Genomic DNA, 23560 nt, shown 5'->3' on the forward strand with positions numbered 1-23560 from the left:
TGATATGGCAAAAATACTATGATTCAGCAGAAATACTATGATTGAGCAGAAGTACTAAGATGTAGTAAAAGTACTTTGATTTAACAGAAATGCAATTATGGAGGAGTAATACTTTGAAATGGGAAAAATATTGATACACACACAGATACACAGAGCCTAAAGGGAACAGTATTTGTGCCATGGAGTGTTAAGAAGAATCTGAGGTCCATATTAGAAAAGCTGCTAAAATCATAAAACTTTGCAGAATTGTAATAAATGATGAATATGAATTACTTGTCTGTGATAGTGTATTAATTTCTAGGGGAAAAAAAAATGTTGACCCAGGTGGAATTGAACCCGTGATCTTTAGACTGCCGACCGGCGTCATTACCAACTGTGCCACTGGGAAACAGAGCAGCGGTTTGGAAAACCGGGAGATGAACTGTCAGATTTAGATCGCGGTGAGAGGTGTAAAACGCCGATTTTTGGAGTTACAAAACGTCATGTAACTCCAAAACTAGGTGGGATAGAAGCACAATTCTTGTACTGGGTGAATCAGCAGACTTTGCTGAACTTTCACTGCGATTTTCATTGCTCCTTTTACCTCCGTCACGGAGATATGATGAGAGAAGAAACGGCTTCATTTTCAGAGTTTGAAAAGTGAGAGGAAGACAGATTTCCACCCCTCAAACAAACGTAATTTATGGCTTAACAGTAAGATGACTGTAAAAACTCTCTCTCTCTCTCTCTCTCTCTCTCTCTCTCTCTCTGGCACACACACACACACACACACACACACACAAGGTCCAATTCAGTCAACCAGTCTAAATATATTGAATTTAAATCTTACAATGAGATCATCCCATAAAAAGGCTTCTCTCTCTCTCTCTCTCTCTCTCTGTCACACACACACACACACACACACACACACACACACACACACACACACACAGGGAGAGAGAAGTAAGTTTCTAGCTCAGTCAAGCAGCCTGGGAGCTGCTGAATTTGAATCCACCAATCAGAGAGCCTGTGCACTTTTTCCCGCCAAAACAGGTGCACGCAGCACAGAGAGACACAGGATTTTTGCAGTCTATTTCTCATAATGACGACTCCCCTCAAACAAATGACCATAATTTCCTAACCGTAGGGGCTAGAACGGTCATTCTTACACCGCGTTTTGTTCAGAAGAGATGGGGAATCTTAAAGTGTTGACAATTTATCATTAAAATATGAATTATTAAAGATATTTGACTTCTAATGCACCATAACTGAGTAGAGCAAAGCAAAAACTGCCTTGACTTGCCGTCAAACAACGCTTTCTAACTCTAAATCTATTTGGAGTATCAATATCATTCTTTCACCGTAAGAGACAGCAGGCTTTGGTGAACAATCATGGAAATTTTCAGGTCTCTGTGGAAATCCATTAAAAAGATATGACGAGAGAAAAAAGTGCCTCATTTCCAGAGTTTGAAATCTGAAGAAATCTGAGCGAAGGACAAATTTCCTACCCTCAAACAAGTGTAATTCATCTCAGAATGGTAATAGGTGAGAAAAAAATTCTTGAATTGTGAGCGTCAGGAGTGTCTGAAGATATACTGGGACAAGCCTCATGTTTTAATTTCGCTTCGTTAAGGAGATATGACGATTCGAATATGCCTCTCATTACAGAAATCAAGCGGTGATTTTGAACAAACTCTCCATTGACTTTCTATGGAGAGTTTTGCGACTTTGTGTTGGTCTGAGGAGATTTGCCAAAATTCTATAAATCTCACAACAATGATGGTGACATTTTCGAAAAGCCAGCAAAAATGCCTACGTTTTGATGTATAATTTGTGGAAGTTGAGTGAAAATTGAGCAAGTAGCAAGAAGTTGTTTGGACATGAAGAGAAGACTGCGAAACCTACAGTGGCACACTGGAAGCCAAGTGCATAGCAACCATAACAACGCATGTATTTTCTGAAAAATAACAATTTTGCAACTCAAAACTTTAAGAGGGATAAAAATAAAACTGTAACAGATATGAAAAAGCTGAATCATTCATGAATAGCCCAATAATTTGTGAACATTTTAAAATTTGAATGGTTGTTCTACGTGAAAGTAGGAAAAAGTAGTTAAGTTTCAAAAACAAGCAAGTTTTAGCAGAATTGCGGAAGTTTCCCATTCATTTCAATGGGACAAATTAAAGGAAAAAAGCTTAATATTTTAAAAAGTATAATAGTTAAAAATACCAAAAGTCATAGCCATCATTAGCAGAAATAGCAGAATAGTTTAAAATTTGAACGGTGAAAATCGGCTGAAAATTGTGGAAGTAGATAAGTGCCAAAAAAAGTACAAAAGTGGCAACTAGAATAATAATAATAATATAGTAGAACTAGAAAGCGAAAATTTCAGAAGAAATTTTATGTGTGCCTATGCCGCTGCTAATCTGTGTAGTTTTCCATTCATACGGCTACAGACAGCAAAACTCAGAAGAGCAGCCATTCTCCACCATGAATTATGGTAAAAACAAACACCACTCGCGCCTCACAGATGACAGCTTACAGTTTTGGGTAAAGATGAGGTCACTTTGTACAGCCCGGATTTGCAGGCGCTGTGCACACAGGTTCATAAGCAGAAGTCCCTCTGTACCACGGCAGACCCGACAATGTTTGCACAAACACACTTTGAACCAGTGCGTTATGGACCACTTTTCACACATGGTTGGTGTACCCTCCCAGCCAGCTGTAGCTTTTCAACTCACAGCCCGACACACACCCAAAAACAGCCGAGAGAGCACAGACTACGCCCGAGAGGTGTGATTGCAGATGCCCCTCAGGTGGGTCCACCTCCCTGCAGCGGCACTGCAGACCACGCCCGCCACACATATCAAACACGTAAAATAAATATTTATGCACTTTTGCATTCACTTTTTGTTTTTGTTATTTTTACACAGTGTTCTGAATGATGAACAATGGTCTACAGCCAATCTTGTGTATTATTATACAAACTTTGGTTGTAAGATTCAGATAACTATTTAATAAAAGCTAAATATTTTATACAGGAGTGCAAAATTATTAGGCAAATGAGTATTTTGTCCACATCATCCTCTTCATGCATGTTGTCTTACTCCAAGCTGTATAGGCTCGAAAGCCTACTACCAATTAAGCATATTAGGTGATGTGCATCTCTGTAATGAGAAGGGGTGTGGTCTAATGACATCAACACCCTATATCAGGTGTGCATAATTATTAGGCAACTTCCTTTCCTTTGGCAAAATGGGTCAAAAGAAGGACTTGACAGGCTCAGAAAAGTCAAAAATAGTGAGATATCTTGCAGAGGGATGCAGCAGTCTTAAAATTGCAAAGCTTCTGAAGCGTGATCATCGAACAATCAAGCGTTTCATTCAAAATAGTCAACAGGGTCGCAAGAAGCGTGTGGAAAACCAAGGCGCAAAATAACTGCCCATGAACTGAGAAAAGTCAAGCGTGCAGCTGCCAAGATGCCACTTGCCACCAGTTTGGCCATATTTCAGAGCTGCAACATCACTGGAGTGCCCAAAAGCACAAGGTGTGCAATACTCAGAGACACGGCCAAGGTAAGAAAGGCTGAAAGACGACCACCACTGAACAAGACACACAAGCTGAAACGTCAAGACTGGGCCAAGAAATATCTCAAGACTGATTTTTCTAAGGTTTTATGGACTGATGAAATGAGAGTGAGTCTTGATGGGCCAGATGGATGGGCCCGTGGCTGGATTGGTAAAGGGCAGAGAGCTCCAGTCCGACTCAGACGCCAGCAAGGTGGAGGTGGAGTACTGGTTTGGGCTGGTATCATCAAAGATGAGCTTGTGGGGCCTTTTCGGGTTGAGGATGGAGTCAAGCTCAACTCCCAGTCCTACTGCCAGTTTCTGGAAGACACCTTCTTCAAGCAGTGGTACAGGAAGAAGTCTGCATCCTTCAAGAAAAACATGATTTTCATGCAGGACAATGCTCCATCACCGCGCGTCCAAGTACTCCACAGCGTGGCTGGCAAGAAAGGGTATAAAAGAAGAAAAACTAATGACATGGCCTCCTTGTTCACCTGATCTGAACCCCATTGAGAACCTGTGGTCCATCATCAAATGTGAGATTTACAAGGAGGGAAAACAGTACACCTCTCTGAACAGTGTCTGGGAGGCTGTGGTTGCTGCTGCACGCAATGTTGATGGTGAACAGATCAAAACACTGACAGAATCCATGGATGGCAGGCTTTTGAGTGTCCTTGCAAAGAAAGGTGGCTATATTGGTCGCTGATTTGTTTTTGTTTTGTTTTTGAATGTCAGAAATGTATATTTGTGAATGTGGAGATGTTATATTGGTTTCACTGGTAAAAATAAATAATTGAAATGGGTATATATTTGTTTTTGTTAAGTTGCCTAATAATTATGCACAGTAATAGTCACCTGCACACACAGATATCCCCTAAAATAGCTAAAACTAAACACAAACTAAAAACTACTTCTGAAAACATTCAGCTTTGATATTAATGTGTTTTTGGGTTCATTGAGAACATGGTTGTTGTTCAATAATAAAATTATTCCTCAAAAATACAACTTGCCTAAACAGGTAAACCCGTTTCTCCATCACCAGTTCAGCTCTGATGATTCAGTAAGGTCATCTCCTGGTTTCGACCAGCCGCTTCTACAGCTGTGGCTCCAGCAAACATCAGCTGATACTAGAAATTAAAATCAAATGAATTCTAACAACAGCTGATCAAGCTTAAACGTGCTGCTGTTGTTTAGCGCGATAAACAAAAACAAGAGAAAAGCCGATCATTGATCAGTTTCATGACTGAAGTTTGAACAGGCGAGAGAATGACAGGGAGGCTGTCATAAAGTTCAACATCAGTAACTTAGCGGGCACACAGCTGTATAGAAACTCCATCGTGCTAGCTACCACGCAGTACGAGTTATTATAACTGATTGTAAAAAGTCAGCACAACGAAAATAAACTACACCTAAACTCGGTTTATATCTGACCCAAATAGAGTGCAGGTCATAACTTCTTACCTGAAATTCAGTTCACCTCACGCTCCGACCGGCAGCCGCCTGCTTCTCCTGCCTTCGGTTTCCCTGATCCACGATCTACCACCGGTCGATCGGGCGGTCGCCTCGCCGCCTCGTTCCCCGCATGTTCTTTCTGACACACACCGTGGATAGCTGCCCTCGGTTGTAGCTCGCGTCAGCGACTCACCAAACAACTCAGTTATTTTTCCACATCGACCAGCATCTGGACAATCCACCGCCTTTCACTGTTTGTACCGTTACAAAAAAAACCCTCATCGGCTCATAAAACGAAAAATAAGTCCAGCTATGACCCTGAGTCAAAAGACAGCCAGCTCGGGTTAGCTAGCTACCTGTCTAGCTCTTTGCAGGCACCGAAAACATCAGAGCTAATATGGGATGTCTTGGTAACACGAGCAGATATTTGAAGTTTACATCTGGCCAATCCACCACCTTTCACTGTTTATACCGTTACTAAAATGAATAAATAAATAAATCATCGGTCCATATAAACGAAAAATAAGTCCAGCTAAAACACATACTGTCGGCGGCGACCGGGTGCTGACACGAGTTTCACCCGCCTCAATATAAGCCAAGCCTGGGTGCTTTTTTTCACGAAGGGTCGCTAGCGGTGCTAGCTAACTATGCTAGCGGCGCTAGCTAGCTAGCCGACTATCAGCAACACATAAGAGAACTGCTGCTAAATAAACTACACCTAAACTCGGTTTATATCTGACCCAAATAGAGTGCAGGTCATAACTTCTTACCTGAAATTCAGTTCACCTCACGCTCCTGCCTTCGCTTTCCCTGATCCACGATTGACCTCCGCGTTAGCAAACACCGGTCGATCGGCGTTCGCATGCATGTCCTTTCTGTCATACACCGTGGATAGCTGCCCACTGTTGTAGCTCCGGCGTTATAGCACCACCAAACAACTCAGTTATTTTTCCACATCCAGCTGTAACTCCGATTCTATGCGAGCATTTGCGAGAGACCGGGAGGTGAAACGACAGAGAGAGTCCCTCGCTATCCATTTGCAGCCAAGTGCGCGGCAGCTAGCTAGGTAGCCGGCTAGCTGTCAGGCAGGACCGACGTCGTCAGAGCACTGTCGCTAAATATGGGATGTCTTGATAAAACAAGCAGATATTTGAAGTTTACACACCTACATTCTCGCCTGAAAATATCTTAAAAGTTTATTTTGTGACCTAGAAACACGAATAAAAGACATATAAAACGAAGTGGTGGCCGCCATTGTTCACTCTGTAGAGGCGTGCTATGAATTGTGGGATATGGAGTTTTCAACACAAGGATAAAATCTTTTCGGCTGTACTACTCCCGGTATACCACTAGAGAGAGCCAAGACACCACAAATGAAGTCTGTTTCTATGGTGCCAAAAGCAGAATCTTTCTCAGGAGCCTAGAAATTGGCCTAAATTTGCACTAAAATCTAAATATTTCAAAAACTATAAAAGTTATAAACACCAAAAGTCACACCATACTAGCCCAGCTCCAGCCGCACAAAAAATGATGTAACATATGTACCCCTATTGTCAAAACTGTTTGGCAGAGGAGCGCGGGAAAATTTTCACTAAAATATTAATATTTAAAAAACTATAATATTCATAAACACCAAAAGTCATAGCACACCATTCCAGATCCAGCCGCACAAAATGAGGTAACATATATGAAGCTTGTCCAAAAACTGCGGGTCGAGATACACTGCAAAATTTCAGGCGGAAAAAGGAAAATAATAATAATAATAATAATAAGAATAATAAATCCGACGAATAGTAATATGTGTGCCTCTTGGCATAGGCACACATAATAATAAAGAATAAAGAGAAACAGGAACTCAATAGTGTGGATGCATAAAGCATCCACACAATAAATCCGAGGAATAGTAATATGTGTGCCTCTTGGCATAGGCACACATAATAATAAGAATAATAAATCCGAGGAATAGTAATATGTGTGCCTCTTGTCATAGGCACACATAATAATAAGAATAATAAATCCGACGAATAGTAATATGTGTGCCTCTTGGCATAGGCACACATAATAAGAAGAAGAATAATAAATCCGACGAATAGTAATATGTGTGCCTCTTGTCATAGGCACACATAATGATCTGCCCTCACTTGATGCACTCCAAGACATTTTCGTCCGATAGCTTACAGGAGTGTCGTTTCAATCAACCATTCAACGCTGAAAACCACAAAGTAGTGAATCACAAAACGAAACTGCAAAGACGTGTGACAGGATGACTCAGCAACAGGTGAAAACACATTCTGGGAATCCCAGCACAGAGCGCAGACCTACAGGTTACACTCGTTACCTGCATGTTTAAATTCATTTTTCATTCATGTTCATTTATCGTGTCTGACGAATGTTTTCGTAAACTTTGGGAAAGTTTGAGAAAGTTCACGAAAACACGCAGATCTGCTGAATTTCGTAAACTTTGCTGAAGTATTTCGTAAATATTTCAGCAAAGTTTACGAAAACAGTCGTTCCTCACCGATGATGATGAACTGGCAGGTCTGTTACCGACAGCTAAAATCTGCGTCCACACATGAAGCGAGCAGAACAGAAGCCGAAAGTGAATAATAATAATAATAATAATAATAATAACTAGAAAGCGAAAATTTCAGAAGAAATTTTATGTGTGCCTATGCCGCTGCTAATCACTGTAGTTTCCCATTCATACGGCTACAGAGAGCAAAACTCAGAAGAGCAGCCATTCTCCACCATGAACTATGGTAAAACAAACACCGCTCACGCTCACAGATGACAGCTTACAGTTTTGTGTAAAGATGAAGTTACCGTACAGCGCCGATTTGCAGACGCTGTGCACACAGGTTCATGAGCAGAAGTTCCATTGTACCACGGCAGACCTGACAATGTTTGCATGAACACGCTTTGAAGCATTACGTTATGGACCACTTTTCACACATGGTTGGTGTACCCAAACAGCCGGCTGTAGCTTTTCAACTCACAGCCCGACACACACCCAAAACAGCCGCGAGAGAGCACAGACTACGCCTGAGAGGCGTGATTGCAGGTGCCGCTCAGGTGGGTCCACCTCCCCTGCAGCGGCACTGCAGACCACGCCCCGCCACACACATCAAACACGTAAAATAAATATTTATGCACTTTTGCATTCACTTTTTGTTTTTTGTTATTTTTACACAGTGTTCTGAATGATGAACAATGGTCTACAGCCAATCTTGTGTATTATTATACAAACTTTGGTTGTAAGATTCAGATAACTATTTAATAAAAGCTAAATATTTTATATGAGAGTAAGAAAGAAAAGTATATCTTTGTGTCCACCTTTCTCTGTTAATGCCCTACCTGGCCCCCTGGCAAAAGCTTTGCTAGATCCGCCCCTGCACAGTTACCAGCTGTCAGCTACACAAAAAAAGGAGCTTGGTGTATATTTGTCTGTCAGAAACAGTTCATAACTTCCCTTCAACTCATTCATGTCACCTAAGGGTAAACCTGTTTCTCCATCACCAGTTCAGCTCTGATGATTCAGTAAGGTCATCTCCTGGTTTCGACCAGCCGCTTCTACAGCTGTGGCTCCAGCAAACATCAGCTGATACTAGAAATTAAAATCAAATGAATTCTAACAACAGCTGATCAAGCTTAAACGTGCTGCTGTTGTTTAGCGCGATAAACAAACAAGAGAGAAAAGCCGATCATTGATCAGTTTCATGACTGAAGTTTGAACAGGCGAGAGAATGACAGGGGAGGCTGTCATAAAGTTCAACATCAGTAACTTAGCGCGCACACAGCTGTATAGAAACTCCATCGTGCTAGCTACCACGCAGTACGAGTTATTATAACTGATTGTAAAAAGTCAGCACAACGAAAATAAACTACACCTAAACTCGGTTTATATCTGACCCAAATAGAGTCCAGGTCATAATTTCTTACCTGAAATTCAGTTCACCTCACGCTCCGACCGGCAGCCGCCTGCTTCTCCTGCCTTCGGTTTCCTGATCCACGATCTACCACCGGTCGATCGGCGGTGCGCCTCGCCGCCTCGTTCCCCGCATGTTCTTTCTGACACACACGGTGGATAGCTGCCCTCGGTTGTAGCTCCGCGTCAGCGACTACCAAACAACTCAGTTATTTTTCCACATCGACCAGCATCTGGACAATCCACCGCCTTTCACTGTTTGTACCGTTACTAAAAAAAAAACCCTCATCGGCTCATAAAACGAAAAATAAGTCCAGCTATGACCCTGAGTCAAAAGACAGCCAGCTCGGGTTAGCTAGCTACCTGTCTAGCTCTTTGCAGGCACCGAAAACATCAGAGCTAATATGGGATGTCTTGGTAACACGAGCAGATATTTGAAGTTTACATCTGGCCAATCCACCACCTTTCACTGTTTATACCGTTACTAAAATGAATAAATAAATAAATCATCGGTCCATATAAACGAAAAATAAGTCCAGCTAAAACACATACTGTCGGCGAGCGACCGGGTGCTGACACGAGTTTCACCCGCCTCAATATAAGCCAAGCCTGGGTGCTTTTTCACGAAGGGTCGCTAGCGGTGCTAGCTAACTATGCTAGCGGCGCTAGCTAGCTTAGCCGACTATCAGCAACACATAAGAGAACTGCTGCTAAATAAACTACACCTAAACTCGGTTTATATCTGACCCAAATAGAGTGCAGGTCATAACTTCTTACCTGAAATTCAGTTCACCTCACGCTCCTGCCTTCGCTTTCCCTGATCCACGATTGACCTCCGCGTTAGCAAACACCGGTCGATCGGCGTTCGCGGCATGTCCTTTCTGTCATACACCGGTGGATAGCTGCCCACTGTTGTAGCTCCGCGTTATAGCACCACCAAACAACTCAGTTATTTTTTCCACATCCAGCTGTAACTCCGATTCTGTGCGAGCATTTGCGAGAGACCAGGGAGGTGAAACGACAGAGAGAGTCCCCTCGCTATCCATTTGCAGCCAAGTGCGGCAGCTAGCTAGGTAGCCAGCTAGGTAGCCGGCTAGCTGTCAGGCAGGACCGACGTAGTCAGAGCACTGTCGCTAAATATGGGATGTCTTGATAAAACAAGCAGATATTTGAAGTTTACACACCTACATTCTCGCCTGAAAATATCTTAAAAGTTTATTTTGTGACCTAGAAACACGAATAAAAGACATATAAAGCGAAGTGGTGGCCGCCATTGTTCACTCTGTAGAGGCGTGCTATGAATTGTGGGATATGGAGTTTTCAACACAAGGATAAAATCTTTTCGGCTGTACTACTCCCGGTATACCACTAGAGAGAGCCAAGACACCACAAATGAAGTCTGTTTCTATGGTGCCAAAAGCAGAATCTTTCTCAGGAGCCTAGAAATTGGCCTAAATTTGCACTAAAATCTAAATATTTCAAAACTATAAAAGTTATAAACACCAAAAGTCACACCATACTAGCCCAGCTCCAGCCGCACAAAATGATGTAACATATGTACCCCTATTGTCAAAACTGTTTGGCAGAGGGCGCGGGAAAATTTTCACTAAAATATTAATATTTAAAAACTATAATATTCATAAACACCAAAAGTCATAGCACACCATTCCAGATCCAGCCGCACAAAATGAGGTAACATATATGAAGCTTGTCCAAAAACTGCGGGTCGAGATACACTGCAAAATTTCAGGCGGAAAAAGGAAAATAATAATAATAATAATAATAAGAACTAGAAAGCGAAAATTTCAGAAGAAATTTTATGTGTGCCTATGCCGCTGCTAATCACTGTAGTTTGCCATTCATACGGCTACAGAGAGCAAAACTCAGAAGAGCAGCCATTCTCCACCATGAACTATGGTAAAACAAACACCGCTCACGCTTCACAGATAACAGCTTACAGTTTTGTGTAAAGATGAAGTTACTTCAGTACAGCGCCGATTTGCAGGCGCCTGTGCACACAGGTTCATGAGCAGAAGTCCCATTGTACCACGGCAGACCTGACAATGTTTGCATGAACACGCTTTGAAGCATTACGTTATGGACCAATTTTCACACATGGTTGGTTTACCCACACAGCCGGCTGTGCATTCACTTTTGTTTTTGTTATTTTTACACAGTGTTCTGAATGATGAACAATGGTCTACAGCCAATCTTGTGTATTATTATACAAACTTTGGTTGTAAGATTCAGATAACTATTTAATAAAAGCTCAATATTTTATACAGGGAGTGCAGAATTATTAGGCAAATGAGTATTTTGTCTACATCATCCTCTTCATGCATGTTGTCTTACTCCAAGCTGTATAGGCTCGAAAGCCTACTACCAATTAAGCATATTAGGTGATGTGCATCTCTGTAATGAGAGGGGTGTGGTCTAATGACATCAACACCCTATATCAGGTGTGCATAATTATTAGGCAACTTCCTTTCCTTTGGCAAAATGGGTCAAAAGAAGGACTTGACAGGCTCAGAAAAGTCAAAAATAGTGAGATATCTTGCAGAGGGATGCAGCAGTCTTAAAATTGCAAAGCTTCTGAAGCGTGATCATCGAACAATCAAGCGTTTCATTCAAAATAGTCAACAGGGTCGCAAGAAGCGTGTGGAAAAACCAAGGCGCAAAATAACTGCCCATGAACTGAGAAAAGTCAAGCGTGCAGCTGCCAAGATGCCACTTGCCACCAGTTTGGCCATATTTCAGAGCTGCAACATCACTGGAGTGCCCAAAAGCACAAGGTGTGCAATACTCAGAGACACGGCCAAGGTAAGAAAGGCTGAAAGACGACCACCACTGAACAAGACACACAAGCTGAAACGTCAAGACTGGGCCAAGAAATATCTCAAGACTGATTTTTCTAAGGTTTTATGGACTGATGAAATGAGAGTGAGTCTTGATGGGCCAGATGGATGGGCCCGTGGCTGGATTGGTAAAGGGCAGAGAGCTCCAGTCCGACTCAGACGCCAGCAAGGTGGAGGTGGAGTACTGGTTTGGGCTGGTATCATCAAAGATGAGCTTGTGGGGCCTTTTCGGGTTGAGGATGGAGTCAAGCTCAACTCCCAGTCCTACTGCCAGTTTCTGGAAGACACCTTCTTCAAGCAGTGGTACAGGAAGAAGTCTGCATCCTTCAAGAAAAACATGATTTTCATGCAGGACAATGCTCCATCACACGCCGTCCAAGTACTCCACAGCGTGGCTGACAAGAAAGGGTATAAAAGAAGGAAAAACTAATGACATGGCCTCCTTCTTCACCTGATCTGAACCCCATTGAGAACCTATGGTCCATCATCAAATGTGAGATTTACAAGGAGGAAAACAGTACACCTCTCTGAACAGTGTCTGGGAGGCTGTGGTTGCTGCTGCATGCAATGTTGATGGTGAACAGATCAAAACACTGACAGAATCCATGGATGGCAGGCTTTTGAGCGTCCTTGCAAAGAAAGGTGGCTATATTGGTCGCTGATTTGTTTTTGTTTTGTTTTTGAATGTCAGAAATGTATATTTGTGAATGTGGAGATGTTATATTGGTTTCACTGGTAAAATAAATAATTGAAATGGGTATATATTTGTTTTTGTTAAGTTGCCTAATAATTATGCACAGTAATAGTCACCTGCACACACAGATATCCCCCTAAAATAGCTAAAACTAAACACAAACTAAAAACTACTTCCGAAAACATTCAGCTTTGATATTAATGTGTTTTTGGGTTCATTGAGAACATGGTTGTTGTTCAATAATAAAATTATTCCTCAAAAATACAACTTGCCTAATAATTCTGCACTCCCTGTATGAGAGTAAGAAAGAAAAGTATATCTTTGTGTCCACCTTTCTCTGTTAATGCCCTACCTGGCCCCCTGGCAAAAGCTTTGCTAGATCCGCCCCTGCACAGTTACCAGCTGTCAGCTAAATAAAAAAAAGGAGCTTGGTGTTTATTTCTCTCAGAAACAGTTCATAACTTCCTTCAACTCATTCATGTCACCTAAAAAAAGGTAAACCTGTTTCTCCATCACCAGTTCAGCTCTGATGATTCAGTAAGGTCATCTCCTGGTTTCGACCAGCCGCTTCTACAGCTGTGGCTCCAGCAAACATCAGCTGATACTAGAAATTAAAAGCAAATGAATTCTAACAACAGCTGATCAAGCTTAAACGTGCTGCTGTTGTTTAGCGCGATAAACAAACAAGAGAGAAAAGCCGATCATTGATCAGTTTCATGACTGAAGTTTGAACAGGCGAGAGAATGACAGGGAGGCTGTCATAAAGTTCAACATCAGTAACTTAGCGCGCACACAGCTGTATAGAAACTCCATCGTGCTAGCTACCACGCAGTACGAGTTATTATAACTGATTGTAAAAAGTCAGCACAACGAAAATAAACTACACCTAAACTCGGTTTATATCTGACCCAAATAGAGTGCAGGTCATAACTTCTTACCTGAAATTCAGTTCACCTCACGCTCCGACCGGCAGCCGCCTGCTTCTCCTGCCTTCGGTTTCCTGATCCACGATCTACCACCGGTCGATCGGCGGTCGCTCGCCGCCTCGTTCCCGCATGTTCTTTCTGACACACACGGTGGATAGCTGCCCTCGGTTGTAGCTCCGCGTCAGCGACTCACCAAACAACTCAGTTATTTTTCCACATCGACCAGCATCTGGACAATCCACCGCCTTTCACTGTTTGTACCGTTACTAAAAAAAAAAAACCCTCATCGGCTCATAAAAACGAAAAATAAGTCCAGCTATGACCCTGAGTCAAAAGACAGCCAGCTCGGGTTAGCTAGCTACCTGTCTAGCTCTTTGCAGGCACCGAAAACATCAGAGCTAATATGGGATGTCTTGGTAACACGAGCAGATATTTGAAGTTTACATCTGGCCAATCCACCACCTTTCACTGTTTATACCGTTACTAAAATGAATAAATAAATAAATCATCGGTCCATATAAACAAAAATAAGTCCAGCTAAAACACATACTGTCGGCGAGCGACCGGGTGCTGACACGAGTTTCACCCGCCTCAATATAAGCCAAGCCTGGGTGCTTTTTCACGAAGGGTCGCTAGCGGTGCTAGCTAACTATGCTAGCGGCGCTAGCTAGCTAGCCGACTATCAGCAACACATAAGAGAACTGCTGCTAAATAAACTACACCTAAACTCGGTTTATATCTGACCCAAATAGAGTGCAGGTCATAACTTCTTACCTGAAATTCAGTTCACCTCACGCTCCTGCCTTCGCTTTCCCTGATCCACGATTGACCTCCGCGTTAGCAAACACCGGTCGATCGGCGGTCGCGGCATGTCCTTTCTGTCATACACCGTGGATAGCTGCCCACTGTTGTAGCTCCGCGTTATAGCACCACCAAACAACTCAGTTATTTTTTCCACATCCAGCTGTAACTCCGATTCTATGCGAGCATTTGCGAGAGACCGGGAGGTGAAACGACAGAGAGAGTCCCTCGCTATCCATTTGCAGCCAAAGCGGCAGCTAGCTAGGTAGCCAGCTAGCTGTCAGGCAGGACCGACGTCGTCAGAGCACTGTCGCTAAATATGGGATGTCTTGATAAAACAAGCAGATATTTGAAGTTTACACACCTACATTCTCGCCTGAAAATATCTTAAAAGTTTATTTTGTGACCTAGAAACACGAATAAAAGACATATAAAACGAAGTGGTGGCCGCCATTGTTCACTCTGTAGAGGCGTGCTATGAATTGTGGGATATGGAGTTTTCAACACAAGGATAAAATCTTTTCGGCTGTACTACTCCCGTTATACCACTAGAGAGAGCCAAGACACCACAAATGAAGTCTGTTTCTATGGTGCCAAAAGCAGAATCTTTCTCAGGAGCCTAGAAATTGGCCTAAATTTGCACTAAAATCTAAATATTTCAAAAACTATAAAAGTTATAAACACCAAAAGTCACACCATACTAGCCCAGCTCCAGCCGCACAAAATGATGTAACATATGTACCCCTATTGTCAAAACTGTTTGGCAGAGGAGCGCGGGAAAATTTTCACTAAAATATTAATATTTAAAAAACTATAATATTCATAAACACCAAAAGTCATAGCACACCATTCCAGATCCAGCCGCACAAAATGAGGTAACATATATGAAGCTTGTCCAAAAACTGCGGGTCGAGATACACTGCAAAATTTCAGGCGGAAAAAGGAAAATAATAATAATAACTAGAAAGCGAAAATTTCAGAAGAAATTTTATGTGTGCCTATGCCGCTGCTATTCAGTGTAGTTTGCCATTCATACAGCTACAGAGAGCAAAACTCAGAAGAGCAGCCATTCTCCACCATGAACTATGGTAAAAACAAACACCGCTCACGCTTCACAGATAACAGCTTACAGTTTTGTGTAAAGATGAAGTTACTTCGTACAGCGCCGATTTGCAGACGCTGTGCACACAGGTTCATGAGCAGAAGTCCCATTGTACCACGGCAGATCCGACAATGTTTGCATGAACACGCTTTGAAGCATTACGTTATGGACCACTTTTCACACATGGTTGCGGTACCCAAACAGCTGGCTGTAGCTTTTCAACTCACAGCCCGACACACACCCAAAAACAGCCGAGAGAGCACAGACTACGCCCGAGAGGCGTGATTGCAGGTGCCGCTCAGGTGGGTCCACCTCCCTGCAGCGGCACTGCAGACCACGCCCGCCACACACATCAAACACGTAAAATAAATATTTATGCACTTTTGCATTCACTTTCTGTTTTTGTTATTTTTACACAGTGTTCTGAATGATTAACAATGGTCTACAGCCAATCTTGTGTATTATTATACAAACTGTGGTTGTAAGATGCAGATAACTATTTAATAAAAAGCTAAATATTTTATATGAGAGCAAGAAAGAAAAGTATATCTTTGTGTCCCCTTTCCTGTTAATGCCCTACCTGGCCCCTGGCAAAAGCTTTGCTAGATCCGCCCCTGCACAGTTACCAGCTGTCAGCTACACAAAAAAGGAGCTTGGTGTTTACAGGGAGTGCAGAATTATTAGGCAAATGAGTATTTTGTCCACATCATCCTCTTCATGCATGTTGTCTTACTCCAAGCTGTATAGGCTCGAAAGCCTACTACCAATTAAGCATATTAGGTGATGTGCATCTCTGTAATGAGAAGGGTGTGGTCTAATGACATCAACACCCTATATCAGGTGTGCATAATTATTAGGCAACTTCCTTTCCTTTGGCAAAATGGGTCAAAAGAAGGACTTGACAGGCTCAGAAAAGTCAAAAATAGTGAGATATCTTGCAGAGGGATGCAGCAGTCTTAAAATTGCAAAGCTTCTGAAGCGTGATCATCGAACAATCAAGCGTTTCATTCAAAATAGTCAACAGGGTCGCAAGAAGCGTGTGGAAAAACCAAGGCGCAAAATAACTGCCCATGAACTGAGAAAAGTCAAGCGTGCAGCTGCCAAGATGCCACTTGCCACCAGTTTGGCCATATTTCAGAGCTGCAACATCACTGGAGTGCCCAAAAGCACAAGGTGTGCAATACTCAGAGACATGGCCAAGGTAAGAAAGGCTGAAAGAGCGACCACCACTGAACAAGACACACAAGCTGAAACGTCAAGACTGGGCCAAGAAATATCTCAAGACTGATTTTTCTAAGGTTTTATGGACTGATGAAATGAGAGTGAGTCTTGATGGGCCAGATGGATGGGCCCGTGGCTGGATTGGTAAAGGGCAGAGAGCTCCAGTCCCACTCAGGCGCCAGCAAGGTGGAGGTGGAGTACTGGTTTGGGCGGTATCATCAAAGATGAGCTTGTGGGGCCTTTTTCGGGTTGAGGATGGAGTCAAGCTCAACTCCCAGTCCTACTGCCAGTTTCTGGAAGACACCTTCTTCAAGCAGTGGTACAGGAAGAAGTCTGCATCCTTCAAGAAAAACATGATTTTCATGCAGGACAATGCTCCATCACACACGTCCAAGTACTCCACAGCGTGGCTGGCAAGAAAGGGTATAAAAGAAGAAAAACTAATGACATGGCCTCCTTGTTCACCTGATCTGAACCCATTGAGAACCTGTGGTCCATCATCAAATGTGAGATTTACAAGGAGGGAAAACAATACACCTCTCTGAACAGTGTCTGGGAGGCTGTGGTTGCTGCTGCACGCAATGTTGATGGTGAACAGATCAAAACACTGACAGAATCCATGGATGGCAGGCTTTTGAGTGTCCTTGCAAAAGAAAGGTGGCTATATTGGTCGCTGATTTGTTTTGGTTTTGTTTTTGAATGTCAGAAATGTATATTTGTGAATGTGGAGATGTTATATTGGTTTCACTGGTAAAATAAATAATTGAAATGGGTATATATTTGTTTTTGTTAAGTTGCCTAATAATTATGCACAGTAATAGTCACCTGCACACACAGATATCCCCTAAAATAGCTAAAACTAAACACAAACTAAAAACTACTTCCGAAAACATTCAGCTTTGATATTAATGTGTTTTTGGGTTCATTGAGAACATGGTTGTTGTTCAATAATAAAATTATTCCTCAAAATACAACTTGCCTAATAATTCTGCACTCCTGTATGAGAGTAAGAAAGAAAAGTATATCTTTGTGTCCACCTTTCTCTGTTAATGCCCTACCTGGCCCCCTGGCAAAAGCTTTGCTAGATCCGCCCCTGCACAGTTACCAGCTGTCAGCTAAATAAAAAAAAAGGAGCTTGGTGTTTATTTCTCTCAGAAACAGTTCATAACTTCCTTCAACTCATTCATGTCACCTAAAAAAAGGTAAACCTGTTTCTCCATCACCAGTTCAGCTCTGATGATTCAGTAAAGTCATCTCCTGGTTTCGACCAGCCGCTTCTACAGCTGTGGCTCCAGCAAACATCAGCTGATACTAGAAATTAAAATCAAATGAATTCTAACAACAGCTGATCAAGCTTAAACGTGCTGCTGTTGTTTAGCGCGATAAACAAACAAGAGAGAAAAGCCGATCATTGATCAGTTTCATGACTGAAGTTTGAACAGGCGAGAGAATGACAGGGGAGGCTGTCATAAAGTTCAACATCAGTAACTTAGCGGGCACACAGCTGTATAGAAACTCCATCGTGCTAGCTACCACGCAGTACGAGTTATTATAACTGATTGTAAAAAGTCAGCACAACGAAAATAAACTACACCTAAACTCGGTTTATATCTGACCCAAATAGAGTGCAGGTCATAACTTCTTACCTGAAATTCAGTTCACCTCACGCTCCGACCGGCAGCCGCCTGCTTCTCCTGCCTTCGGTTTCCCTGATCCACGATCTACCACCGGTCGATCGGCGGTCGCCTCGCCGCCTCGTTCCCCGCATGTTCTTTCTGACACACACCGGTGGATAGCTGCCCTCGGTTGTAGCTCCGCGTCAGCGACTCACCAAACAACTCAGTTATTTTTTCCACATCGACCAGCATCTGGACAATCCACCGCCTTTCACTGTTTGTACCGTTACTAAAAAAAAAACCCTCATCGGCTCATAAAAACGAAAAATAAGTCCAGCTATGACCCTGAGTCAAAAAGACAGCCAGCTCGGGTTAGCTAGCTACCTGTCTAGCTCTTTGCAGGCACCGAAAACATCAGAGCTAATATGGGATGTCTTGGTAACACGAGCAGATATTTGAAGTTTACATCTGGCCAATCCACCACCTTTCACTGTTTATACCGTTACTAAAATGAATAAATAAATAAATCATCGGTCCATATAAACGAAAAATAAGTCCAGCTAAAACACATACTGTCGGCGAGCGACCGGGTGCTGACACGAGTTTCACCCGCCTCAATATAAGCCAAGCCTGGGTGCTTTTTTCACGAAGGGTCGCTAGCGGTGCTAGCTAACTATGCTAGGGCGCTAGCTAGCTAGCCGGCTATCAGCAACACATAAGAGAACTGCTGCTAAATAAACTACACCTAAACTCGGTTTATATCTGACCCAAATAGAGTGCAGGTCATAACTTCTTACCTCAAATTCAGTTCACCTCACGCTCCTGCCTTCGCTTTCCCTGATCCACGATTGACCTCGCGTTAGCAAACACCGGTCGATCGGCGGTCGCGGCATGTCCTTTCTGTCATACACCGTGGATAGCTGCCCACTGTTGTAGCTCCGCGTTATAGCACCACCAAACAACTGTTATTTTTTCCACATCCAGCTGTAACTCCGATTCTATGCGAGCATTTGCGAGAGACCGGGGAGGTGAAACGACAGAGAGAGTCCCCTCGCTATCCATTTGCAGCCAAGTGCAGCAGCTAGCTAGGTAGCCGGCTAGCTGTCAGGCAGGACCGACGTCGTCAGAGCACTGTCGCTAAATATGGGATGTCTTGATAAAACAAGCAGATATTTGAAGTTTACACACCTACATTCTCGCCTGAAAATATCTTAAAAGTTTATTTTGTGACCTAGAAACACGAATAAAAGACATATAAAAGCGAAGTGGTGGCCGCCATTGTTCACTCTGTAGAGGCGTGCTATGAATTGTGGGATATGGAGTTTTCAACACAAGGATAAAATCTTTTCGGCTGTACTACTCCCGGTATACCACTAGAGAGAGCCAAGACACCACAAATGAAGTCTGTTTCTATGGTGCCAAAAGCAGAATCTTTCTCAGGAGCCTAGAAATTGGCCTAAATTTGCACTAAAATCTAAATATTTCAAAAACTATAAAAGTTATAAACACCAAAAGTCACACCATACTAGCCCAGCTCCAGCCGCACAAAATGATGTAACATATGTACCCCTATTGTCAAAACTGTTTGGCAGAGGAGCGCGGGAAAATTTTCACTAAAATATTAATATTTAAAAAACTATAATATTCATAAACACCAAAAGTCATAGCACACCATTCCAGATCCAGCCGCACAAAATGAGGTAACATATATGAAGCTTGTCCAAAAACTGCGGGTCGAGATACACTGCAAAATTTCAGGCGGAAAAAGGAAAATAATAATAATAATAATAAGAATAATAAATCCGAGGAATAGTAATATGTGTGCCTCTTGGCATAGGCACACATAATAATAATAATAAGAATAATAAATCCGAGGAATAGTAATATGTGTGCCTCTTGGCATAGGCACACATAATAATAATAAAACACACACGCATAAATCAATCAGTTCCTATTTGTTTACCTTTTGATAGTGAAGTCCAGATCATCAAAAAGCAAAAGAAAACAGATATGAGCCACATTCCTGTAGTTTAAGTGATTCCAGCGCAATCACGTAAATAAACTACGTATTGGTGCAGGATCCATATATCGCAATGTCGCTACCAACTCTTGTACAGATACGGATCAATAGAGCAATGAGATCGACACTTTAGATGCGATGTCATCGAAGAGGAGTGTGTGTGTGCACACACCGACTGTGTGTGCAAGAACCGCTGCTTTCACAAGTCCAACCGCAGAGCTGCCAGTTCAACACGTTCTCACTCCCAACTCGTCAAATGTGTGACGCATGGTCAGGCTCCCTCTGCTTCACTTATGGACGCGCAGGGTACCCCCCTCGCGTCGAGAATTGACGTGCAGGGTCCTCCTATTGAATACTATAGAGCTCCCTAAACGTTGTTTATCGACGAAAAGAGATTTCCGCGCAAGAGCCTGTTGTTCGTATATTTATATATTTCCGAAATCACATTGTAGTGACGTATACTGAACACAATATATTATATAATGTAAACAACTACCTGAGAAACAGCAGATACAGCAGATAAATTAATTATAGGCTATTACTTTTGCATTTATGGAGGGAGAGGTGTATGCTGGGTAATGGCACAGCTAGCGACCGGGTGACTTTATTCACCTGCTTCGGCTGTTATCAGTCCAGATGTGGGCCATCCACCTGCTAGATTGTTCAGAAGCTTGTTATCATCCATCCAGATGGAGGATCAGTAACAGGAGCGTGGAAGACTCCAGAATCCACTCTGGCTGGAATCCGGTGGATACAGCAGTGTTACAGGTGAGACCATTTAAACGGACAGCATTTATAAAATGACTATTAAAAGTCAGCGAGTGTCAATAATGTTAATGTGCTTATGTTAGTAATACAGCGAGTGCTAATATAACAGCTTTAAGATGCATTTGTAGATATTATTACGTGTTTTACCGTCTTTATGGTGCTAGCTTAAAGTTACGGTGTAAACGTTAGCTTATATTGTAGTAAACCTGTTACTGTTTAAACGATGTTAGCACAGAAATATTAGCTTCTGTCATGACTGATGAAGTTACTAGTTAATAAAGTTTCCAGTAAAGTGATTAATCGCAGCCACAGATTGACAGTAAATATCCCGATTAGCTTCAATGCATCTGTAATAAATATGTGCAAGTTTCAGTGCTTCGTTTAAACTGTATGATACTTATACTGACCCAGGGTCAGTGTAAAATACAATCCCAGCTGTGTGAACAAAGCCTGGCTCCTTTAATCCTGCATGACAAACCTCAGGATGCAGGTTATTATTACTCTTTCCTGCTGGCACACCTGTCACACCTGAGAGTCAGCTAGAAACTTACAGTGACGTGGACATCATGCAAAGACTGCCAGACTCTGTAATACTGTAAATGATCAGTGACTCAGGTTAACACTAAACTTTAAACGGTCCCTCTGTGTCTCTGTGTGTGCTGAACATTTAGGATTGAGTCAGGCTGCATTGACTGTGGGACTTCAATGTGTTAAAAGCAGGTTGAAGACGGCTTAGAAACATTTGACGATTAAAATTTACATTTATTTATTAATTAATTAATTTATGGCTGCTGGTGATTTGTAAAGCCTCTACTCAGCTGTATTTTTGTTACTAATTTATGTTTGTTGTTGTTTAACAAAGATTTCAGAAGAGCAAAGATGAGGACTCCTACTTCATCCTTAATAGTTTAACCTGATTGGAAATCAAAAACATCCGGATTCTTCTTCCACAGAAGTTTCATTTGTCAGTGTGGATCTGCTGAGTCACCTGAAGAAGTCATTTCATTCTCCACGATGTTGATTTACAGAAATGTTTCACAGGAACTGATTCCTCCCAAAGGGTGAACTAGTGTGTTTCCATAGATTATCTCTGTATGAATGTACTTCTTAAATGAAGGCAAGTGTTTGTCCTTTTTTGTTCCTCAGGTACAGTACATGATATTAAGGGCAGGCGGTCATCACTGGGGGAAGACAAGAAGCAGACGTACTTCCAAGAGGGAGCTGCAGTGAGGACACAGCCTGGTCACTGAGGTCAGAGGTCAGAATCTGAAACAGCTCAGGTTTATATTCTAGGGGTTATAAAAAAATTCAAAAGTATTTATAGAGAAACCTTTAAATAATATTTCAAATAATAGTCATAATTATGATTATTATTAGAAATATCAAACATCTAAGTGGATTTTCTGTTACACGTATTGTCTTAGCCCTGCGATAACTAGCAGCCTGTCTTTGTCCTGTATCAGCTGGGATAGGCTTCATCCTCCCGCAACCCTGAATTGGATACATGAATTGTATTGAATTGTATCCCAATTATGTAATCTGATCTTTTACAAACTCAAGGTATCCAATCAAAATGTAAGTAATAATGATAAAAATGAGAAAGCAGAAATAAGTGTGACATGAATGTAAATGTGTGAGCTGACATAGAGGACAGCTGCATGTAGTCTGAAAACCTTTGTTGTCAAGTTTGCAGGTCTATCACGAGACATTATTACATAGAAGAGACTGTTAAACTCAGTGAAGCATTATTGGTCCAGTCTGTTTGGATAAATATAGTAAGTTGATGTTTGTCCATTTATTGACATATTTTCTTAAGCGCTTATCCAGTTCAGGATCACAGTGGAGCTGCAGCTGGATGTGTTCAGTAAAGAAACCTTACAAAAGTTAACATAAACCTGCATCTCTGTACATTGTTGTCCACAGGATGAGAAAATCAAACTGGAAGACTGTGGAACATGTTAATAAATGTTTGTGTTTATGCCTGTGTCTTTCACAGGAGGCGCTGAAAGGTTTCCCTAATAGTTCCTGGTGAATCAAAGCAGGACCATAAAGGTTGCTGGACTGCATGATGGCCTTACCCCTGAGCAGTCATCCTGTTAAAGGAGGAACCAGTTAGAAGCTGTTTTCAAAGCAGCTGAGCAGATTTCATCTCAAGTAAGCGATTAACTGTTTGTTCATTTGTTCTGCCACTTAAAGAGCGTTTAAGGACGTCTTTTGAGTGTCCAGTTGAATTAATTCTACTGGCTCTCATGGTCATTTGTGATTATGGACATATTTTTCATGTTTTCAACCATTTAGTAAATTCTATCTTACAGTCTGAGAAATGACAGTGTTGATATTCAGCACGAAGAGAAAAGCTCACTTGTTTGAATTTATTTACAATCATAGTTTTTATAAATTCTGACTGTAAACAGCTTTTACAGCTTTGATATTGTTTGACACTCGATATCAGGTGATGGTATCTAATTTAAAGGTTTCTGTGTCCCAATGAGCCATTTACACTGACCAGTGTCACTTTAACTGTAACACATTCATTATTTAGATCCAACGTTTCTAAGAGAAATAACTGAATGTAAAAAATGGCAGCCCTCAGGCCAGGTTTAATTGATAGTGTCATGGTTGGCTGTGTGGCAGG

At 42.0% G+C, this 23560-nt stretch overlaps 1 long non-coding RNA gene across 3 annotated transcripts; it reads left to right on the forward strand.

Moving 5' to 3' along the window:
• Positions 1-20878: 20878 nt before the first annotated feature.
• On the forward strand, positions 20879-23053 carry LOC120436918. 3 transcript variants are annotated; one of them, XR_005610666.1, is made up of 4 exons: positions 20902-20925; positions 21788-21986; positions 22072-22183; positions 22922-23053. It is a non-coding gene; the product is annotated as an uncharacterized LOC120436918 (long non-coding RNA). The 3 variants fall into 3 exon arrangements; XR_005610664.1 differs by lacking the exon at positions 21788-21986 and having other exon boundaries at positions 20879-20925; XR_005610663.1 differs by lacking the exon at positions 20902-20925 and having other exon boundaries at positions 21690-21986.
• The last annotated feature ends 507 nt before the right edge of the window (positions 23054-23560 follow it).

This window comes from Oreochromis aureus, unplaced genomic scaffold (assembly GCF_013358895.1).
Source record: "Oreochromis aureus strain Israel breed Guangdong unplaced genomic scaffold, ZZ_aureus HiC_scaffold_35, whole genome shotgun sequence".
Lineage (NCBI taxonomy): Eukaryota > Metazoa > Chordata > Actinopteri > Cichliformes > Cichlidae > Oreochromis > Oreochromis aureus.